Below are 6,655 nucleotides of genomic sequence, written 5' to 3' on the forward strand. Positions count from 1 at the left end.
CTTGGCTTTCTCCAAATTTTGCAACCTTAGATTGTAATGCTAAAACTGTGACATTGGCCAAGCCTGGGACAGATCCGCTAGTGTGGGAGGGTGACTATATTTCCACTCCAATTCGTATTATCTCTTTTCTTCGTGCTAGGAGGATGGTGAGTAAGGGTTGTTTAGCTTTCTTATCACATCTCAGGGATGATACTTCTAAAGTACCTTCGATTGAGTCTGTTTCGATAGTCCGTGAGTTTCTGGATGTGTTTCCTGCAGATCTTCCGGGTATGCCACCAGATAGGGATATTGATTTTTGTATTGACCTAGAGCCGGGTACTCGCCCCATTTCCATCCCCCCTATAGAATGGCTCCAGCTGAGTTAAGGGAGTTAAAGGCCCAACTTCAGGAGTTGTTAGGTAAAGGTTTTATTAGACCGAGTGCATCCCCTTGGGGTGCTCCTGTTTTATTTGTGAAGAAGAAATATGGAAGTTTTCGAATGTGCATAGACTACAGGCAGCTGAATAAGGTAACTATTAAGAACAAGTATCTCATTCCTCGCATTGTTGATTTGTTCGATCAGTTACAAGGTGCTTGTGTCTTCTCTAACATTGATTTGAGGTCCGGTTATCACCAATTGAAAATACGGGCAACAGATGTGCCAAAGACTACTTTTCGAACCAGGTATGGGCATTATGAATTCTTAGTAATGTCTTTTGGGCTTACGAACGCCCCTGCTGCTTTCATGAGCCTGATGAACGGGATTTTTAAGCCATATCTGGATCTCTTTGTTATGTATTTATTGATGATATACTGATATACTCAAAGAGCACGAAAGAACATGAGGAGCATTTGAGAATTGTATTGGAGTTGTTGAGGGAGAAAAGGCTTTATGCCAAATTCTCCAAGTGTGAGTTTTGGCTAGATTCAGTGTCCTTCTTGGGGCACGTGGTTCCTAAGGATGGAGTTATGGTGGATCCTTCTAAGATTGAAGCAGTAAAGGGTTGGGTAAGACCTACTAATGTTTCAGAGGTAAGGAGCTTTGTTGGTTTAGCTAGCTACTACCGTCGATTTGTCAAGGGGTTTTTTTCTATTGCTTCGCAGCTGACAAATTTGACTAAGCAGAATGTTCCATTTGTATGGTCGGATGAATGTGAAGAAAGCTTCCAGAACCTCAAGACCTTGTTGACTACTGCACCCATTCTTACCTTGCCAGTGGAAGGTAAGAATTTTATTGTTTATTGTGATGCATCTTATTCTGGTTTGGGTGCGTGCAAATGCAGGAGAGGGGTGTAGTTGCTTATGCTTCGAGGCAATTAAAAGTGCATGAACGTAACTATCCGACCCATGATTTGGAGTTGGATGCAGTTGTATTTGCATTAAAGCAATGGAGACATTACCTATATGGGGTCAAGTGTGAAGTCTATACAGATCATCGTAGTTTACAGTATGTCTTTACTCAGGAAGATTTAAATTTGAGGCAGAGGAGGTGGATGGAACTATTGAAGGACTATGATATTACTATTTTGTATCACCCAGGAAGAGCTAATGTTGTGGCAAATGCCTTAAGTAGAAAAGCAGGGAGCATGGGTAGTTTAGCTCACTTACAGGTTTCTAGACGCCCATTGGCTAGAGAGGTTCAGACTTTGACTAATGACTTTATGAGGCTGAAAGTACTAGAGAAAGGAGGATTTTTGGCCTGTGTGGAGGCAAGATCTTCTTTTCTTGACAAGATTAAGGGAAAGCAGTTTGCTGATGAGAAGCTGAGCCGAATTCGAGATACGGTATTGCAAGGAGAGTCTAAAGAGGCAATAATTGATGAGGAAGGCGTTTGAGAATTAAGGGAAGAGTATGTGTGCCCCGTGTTGATGATTTGATTCACACTATTCTTACAGAGGCTCATAGTTCAAGGTATTATTATACACCCTGGTGCAACCAAGATGTATCGTGATCTAAAGCAACATTTTTGGTGGAGTAGAATGAAGCGTGACATTGTTGATTTTGTTGCCCAATGCCCGAATTGTCAGCAGGTAAAGTATGAACACCAGAGGCCCGGAGGGACACTTCAGAGAATGCCCATTCCTGAATGGAAGTGGGAAATAATTGCAATGGATTTCGTGGTTGGTCTTCCAAAGACATTGGATAAGTTTGATTCTATTTGGGTAATTGTTGACAGGTTAACTAAGTCTGCTCACTTCATTCCGGTCAAGATTACTTATAATGCAGAAAAGTTAGCCAAACTCTATAGCTTGGAAATTGTTCGATTGCATGGAGTTCCACTTTCCATCATATCAGATAGAGGTACGCAATTTACTTCTAAGTTTTGGAGAACATTAGATGCTGAATTAGGGACTAGGTTGGATCTTAGTACTGCATTTCACCCTCAGACCGATGGTCAGTCTGAGCAAATGATTCAGGTATTGGAGGATATGCTTCGTACACGTGTGATAGAATTTGGTGGTCATTGGTATAAATTCTTACCCTTAGCAGAGTTTTCATACAATAATAGCTATCACTCAAGTATTGATATGGCCCCATTTGAGCACTGTATGGGAGGAGATGTAGGTCTCTCATTGGTTGGTTTGATGCATTTGAGGTGAGACCTTGGGGTACCGATCTTTTCAGGGAATCGTTAGATAAAGTAAAATTCATTCAGGAGAAGCTTCTAGCAGCTCAGGGTAGGCAGAAAGAATATGCAGACCGAAAGGTTAGGGACTTGGATTTTATGGAGGGTGAACAAGTCTTGCTGAAGGTTTCACCCATGAAAGGTGTGATGCGGTTTGGTAAGCGAGGTAAGCTTAGTCCGAGGTATATTGGTCCATTTGAAGTTCTGAAGCGCGTGGGGGATGGGGCCTACGAATTGGCATTGCCTCCAGGGTTGTCATGAGTACACTCGGTATTTCATATGTCTATACTGAAAAAATACCATGGTGATGGAAATTATATTATTCGTTGGGATTCAATTCTTCTTGATGAGAATCTGTCTTATGAGGAGGAGCCTATTGCTATTCTAGATAGGGAGGTCTGCAAGTTGAGATCAAAAGAGATTGCAGCTATCAAGGTTCAGTGGAAGGATCGGCCAGTTGAAGAGTCCACATGGGAGAGTGAGGTCGATATGAAAGAAAGATATCCACATCTTTTTACAAATTCAGGTACTCTTTCTCGCCCTCCCCTTTACTTCCTGTGATCGTTCGAGGACGAACGATGGGTAAATTGGTATCTATTGTAACAACCCATTTAGTCGGTCTGAGCTGTAGAATTATTTCTGATAAACACTTACTAGGTTGATGGACCATGTGACGGATCGTCGTGGTCACGACGGACCGTCATGGACTCCGTCGTCCCATACTTATGAAATTTCTCCTGCTGCTCCCTTCACTACCCTCAACGGCAAGTATGACGAACCGTCATAGGCACAACGGCCCGTCGAGCGTCTTCGTTCCAAAACACTTCAACTCTTGGAATCTGGGTACTAGGACTAATTCTCTGAACTTCATGACGGACCTGCAGGACGGACCGTCACAGGTACGATGGACCGTCACAATCTGCGTAACCCCACTGGGACTAATTCTCTGAACATCGTGACGAACCTGCAGGACGGACCGTAACAGGTACGACGGACCGTCACAATCTGCATAACCCCACACGGTGTCAGACTTCCACTAAATTTTAAAGGGGTGTTACGGACTATTCATGTTTATAATTATGAAATTAGTGGGGTAAGTTTAATAATTTATTTAGTTGGGGGTTAAAGTAGATATTAGGGAAACAAATGGTGGGTTACTTTTATCATATATATTTATAAAATTGATTATATGATAATTAGGGTAAAAGGAATCTGTAGAAGAAAAATAAAAGAAAGAGCAGAGAGGAGAACAAGCGAGAGAGAGGGAAAGAAAGAAGAAAGCAAGCGACTTAGACTTCAGATCGAGAAGATTCATAGGCACTGAGGAAGGTAAAGGCATTGGAGAGATAGCTTGCTTGGTTTCGGTTCTTCAGTGGAGGTAGGTTATGGTTTAATTCTATGTGATAGATAAACTCTTAATAGCGATCGATATGTATTGAGTGATGTTATAAAATCTCCTATATACTTGATTGTGTAGTTGAATGTTTGGTTGTGTGGTTTGTGGTTGGCCTAATATAAGGAGACTGTTGGATTTCTAATCTTGAAACCTCTCTATTAAACTAACGCCGTGAATAAATAAGGTGTGCTGAAATAAAATAATGAGATAATTGGATCGGAGTGTCACGTTTCGACACGGTATTTTTGGATCGGAGTGTCACGTTTTGACACAGTATAGGGGATCGGAGTGTCAGATTCCGACACGGTAAATGGAATCGGAGTGTCACGTTCCGACACAATAACATTAAAGGAAAGAAATCCTGAATTATCTTAATATACTCAAATTCAAAGAACCTAATTCCCAAATGAGTATGGAGTGGAGGCATGAGTCCTTATAGGTGTGCTTAATAAGGTGATTGATGGTGTACCTATAATGGTGTTGTTGTCAATGGTTCATGTGATTGTTGCTTGTTACCTGTTGAGTATTGTAGTTGATTTTATATTATTATTCAGCATATATTGTTTTCTATTTTGAGTTGGCCGATGATACTTACTCAGTACGTGTTCCTTGTACTGACCCCTACTTGTATTTTCTTCCTTGTCATTTTGTGGAGTGCAGCAAGCGTTCCATCGACTTCGACTCGCCCTCAGATCTAACCAGTCTTCAGCACATCAGAGTTCAGGGTGAGCTATTCTTCCTAGCTCGTGCTGGATTCTTTCCTTCACGTCTTGATGTCTTCAAATGTCAGACATGGACCATCTTTTTACTTGTTTCTTTTTCTTAAATCACTCTTAGATTTGGTAATTTGAGGATAGATGTTCTTGATGTGATGACTTCCAGATTTTGGGGATAGTAAGTATTAAACTTTAGAAGCCTATTTAATTGGTTACATTAATAAGTTTTGGATCTTTCGCATTATTTTTGTTATTCATAGTTGAACTATTGATAAATGTTGGGATTTAGATTTGTTGGTTCGCTCACCTAATAGGTTAAGTGTGGGTGCCACTCCCGACTCGTTTTGGGTCGTGACATATATATATATATATATATATATATATATATATAGTAGTTGGTTCACAGGTACAACCTTTGTAACTTCATGGTATACCCATGGATTGGCCAGTTCTTATTTGGAAGGCTGCAATTTCTTAACTTCCGCGGTTTCTACTCCTGCTAATAGTTTAGCATATTCGTTGTTGTTACTATGGGGTCCTGAAGCACAAGGAGATTTTACTCGTTGGTGTCAATTGGGGGGTCTGTGGACTTTTGTTGCTCTCCATGGAGCTTTTGGCCTAATAGGTTTCATGTTACGTCAATTCGAGCTTGCTCGATCTGTTCAATTGAGACCTTATAATGCAATCGCATTCTCTGGTCTAATTGCTGTTTTTGTTTCTGTATTTCTGATTTATCCACTAGGTCAGTCTGGTTGGTTCTTTGCACCTAGTTTTGGTGTAGCAGCTATATTTCGATTCATCCTATTTTTTCAAGGGTTTCATAATTGGACCTTGAACCCCTTTCATATGATGGGAGTTGCCGGTGTATTGGGGGGCTGCTTTGCTATGCGCCATTCATGGTGCTACCGTAGAAAATACTTTATTTGAAGACGGTGATGGTGCAAGTACATTCCGTGCTTTTAACCCAACTCAAGCCGAAGACTGTCCATTGATTTATTTAGCCCACACCTGCGTTCGAACTCCCACTAAATTCAAGGGCTGGATTTCGCGGATCCATTTCATTTTGACGACTCTAATTCAAAATAATAAAGTTATGACTAAGGAATATGAAATTAAAACTAAAATTCATAGCTAAAACGGATTCTATTTTTTTTTAAAAAAAATACCCTAATTAAAATAAAGTAGAACAAAAACAATAAATTTTAAGTTTTTCTTTTAAAATTTTTAGATATTTTAAGTTGTTAATTACTTTTTGTTTGCGGAATTGAAGTGGTTCATTATGATGTCCATAATTTAAGTATTTGTCGTCATCAATCGTTGATTTGTTTTCCTCAAAGTAGTTACAACATATGAACAAATATCTCTGACATTCAAAATAATAAAGCTATGACTAAAAAATATGAATTTAAAACTAAAAATGAAAGCAGAACAAACAAATAATTTTTCTTTTAAAAAAGTTTCTCAAACCATGTTGAAGCAGACGCATCAACGATAGAGATACGCCTTTGTTATTTAGTCATAACTAAAATAAATTTCAAATTTCAAAAAAATACGCGCTAATTAAATGTATGTATGAAGTCTTATTACTAATTGTATGGGCATGACATTACAATTTTAATTTGTTGGCTTTTTTGTATGAATCTTTCTTCAATTATTGATTATGTATGAAGTCTGATTACTGTCTTGATGAAATATGTATAAAGTCTAATTACTACTAGTATGAACATGATATCATATTTTTGATTTATTATCGTTTTAGTATGACAACTATCATATATTTTTTGATCCATATGTATGAACGTTGTACGAACTATGTATGAACTATTTTAACAAGAGTTTTATTGTACAATTTTATGTTTAAAAAGTTATTCTATATATATGTTTTTTGTATGAACTATGTATGATTCTTGTTTAATTATATATTAGTATAGGAATAAA

The 6,655-nt window shown here is 38.7% G+C and overlaps 1 pseudogene; it reads left to right on the plus strand.

Annotated features, from left to right (window-relative positions):
* The first annotated feature begins 2,884 nt into the window (after window positions 1–2,884).
* Window positions 2,885–5,867, plus strand: LOC138338518 (photosystem II D2 protein-like; annotated as a pseudogene).
* Window positions 5,868–6,655: the final 788 nt, after the last annotated feature.

This window comes from Solanum lycopersicum, chromosome 9 (assembly GCF_036512215.1).
Source record: "Solanum lycopersicum chromosome 9, SLM_r2.1".
Lineage (NCBI taxonomy): Eukaryota > Viridiplantae > Streptophyta > Magnoliopsida > Solanales > Solanaceae > Solanum > Solanum lycopersicum.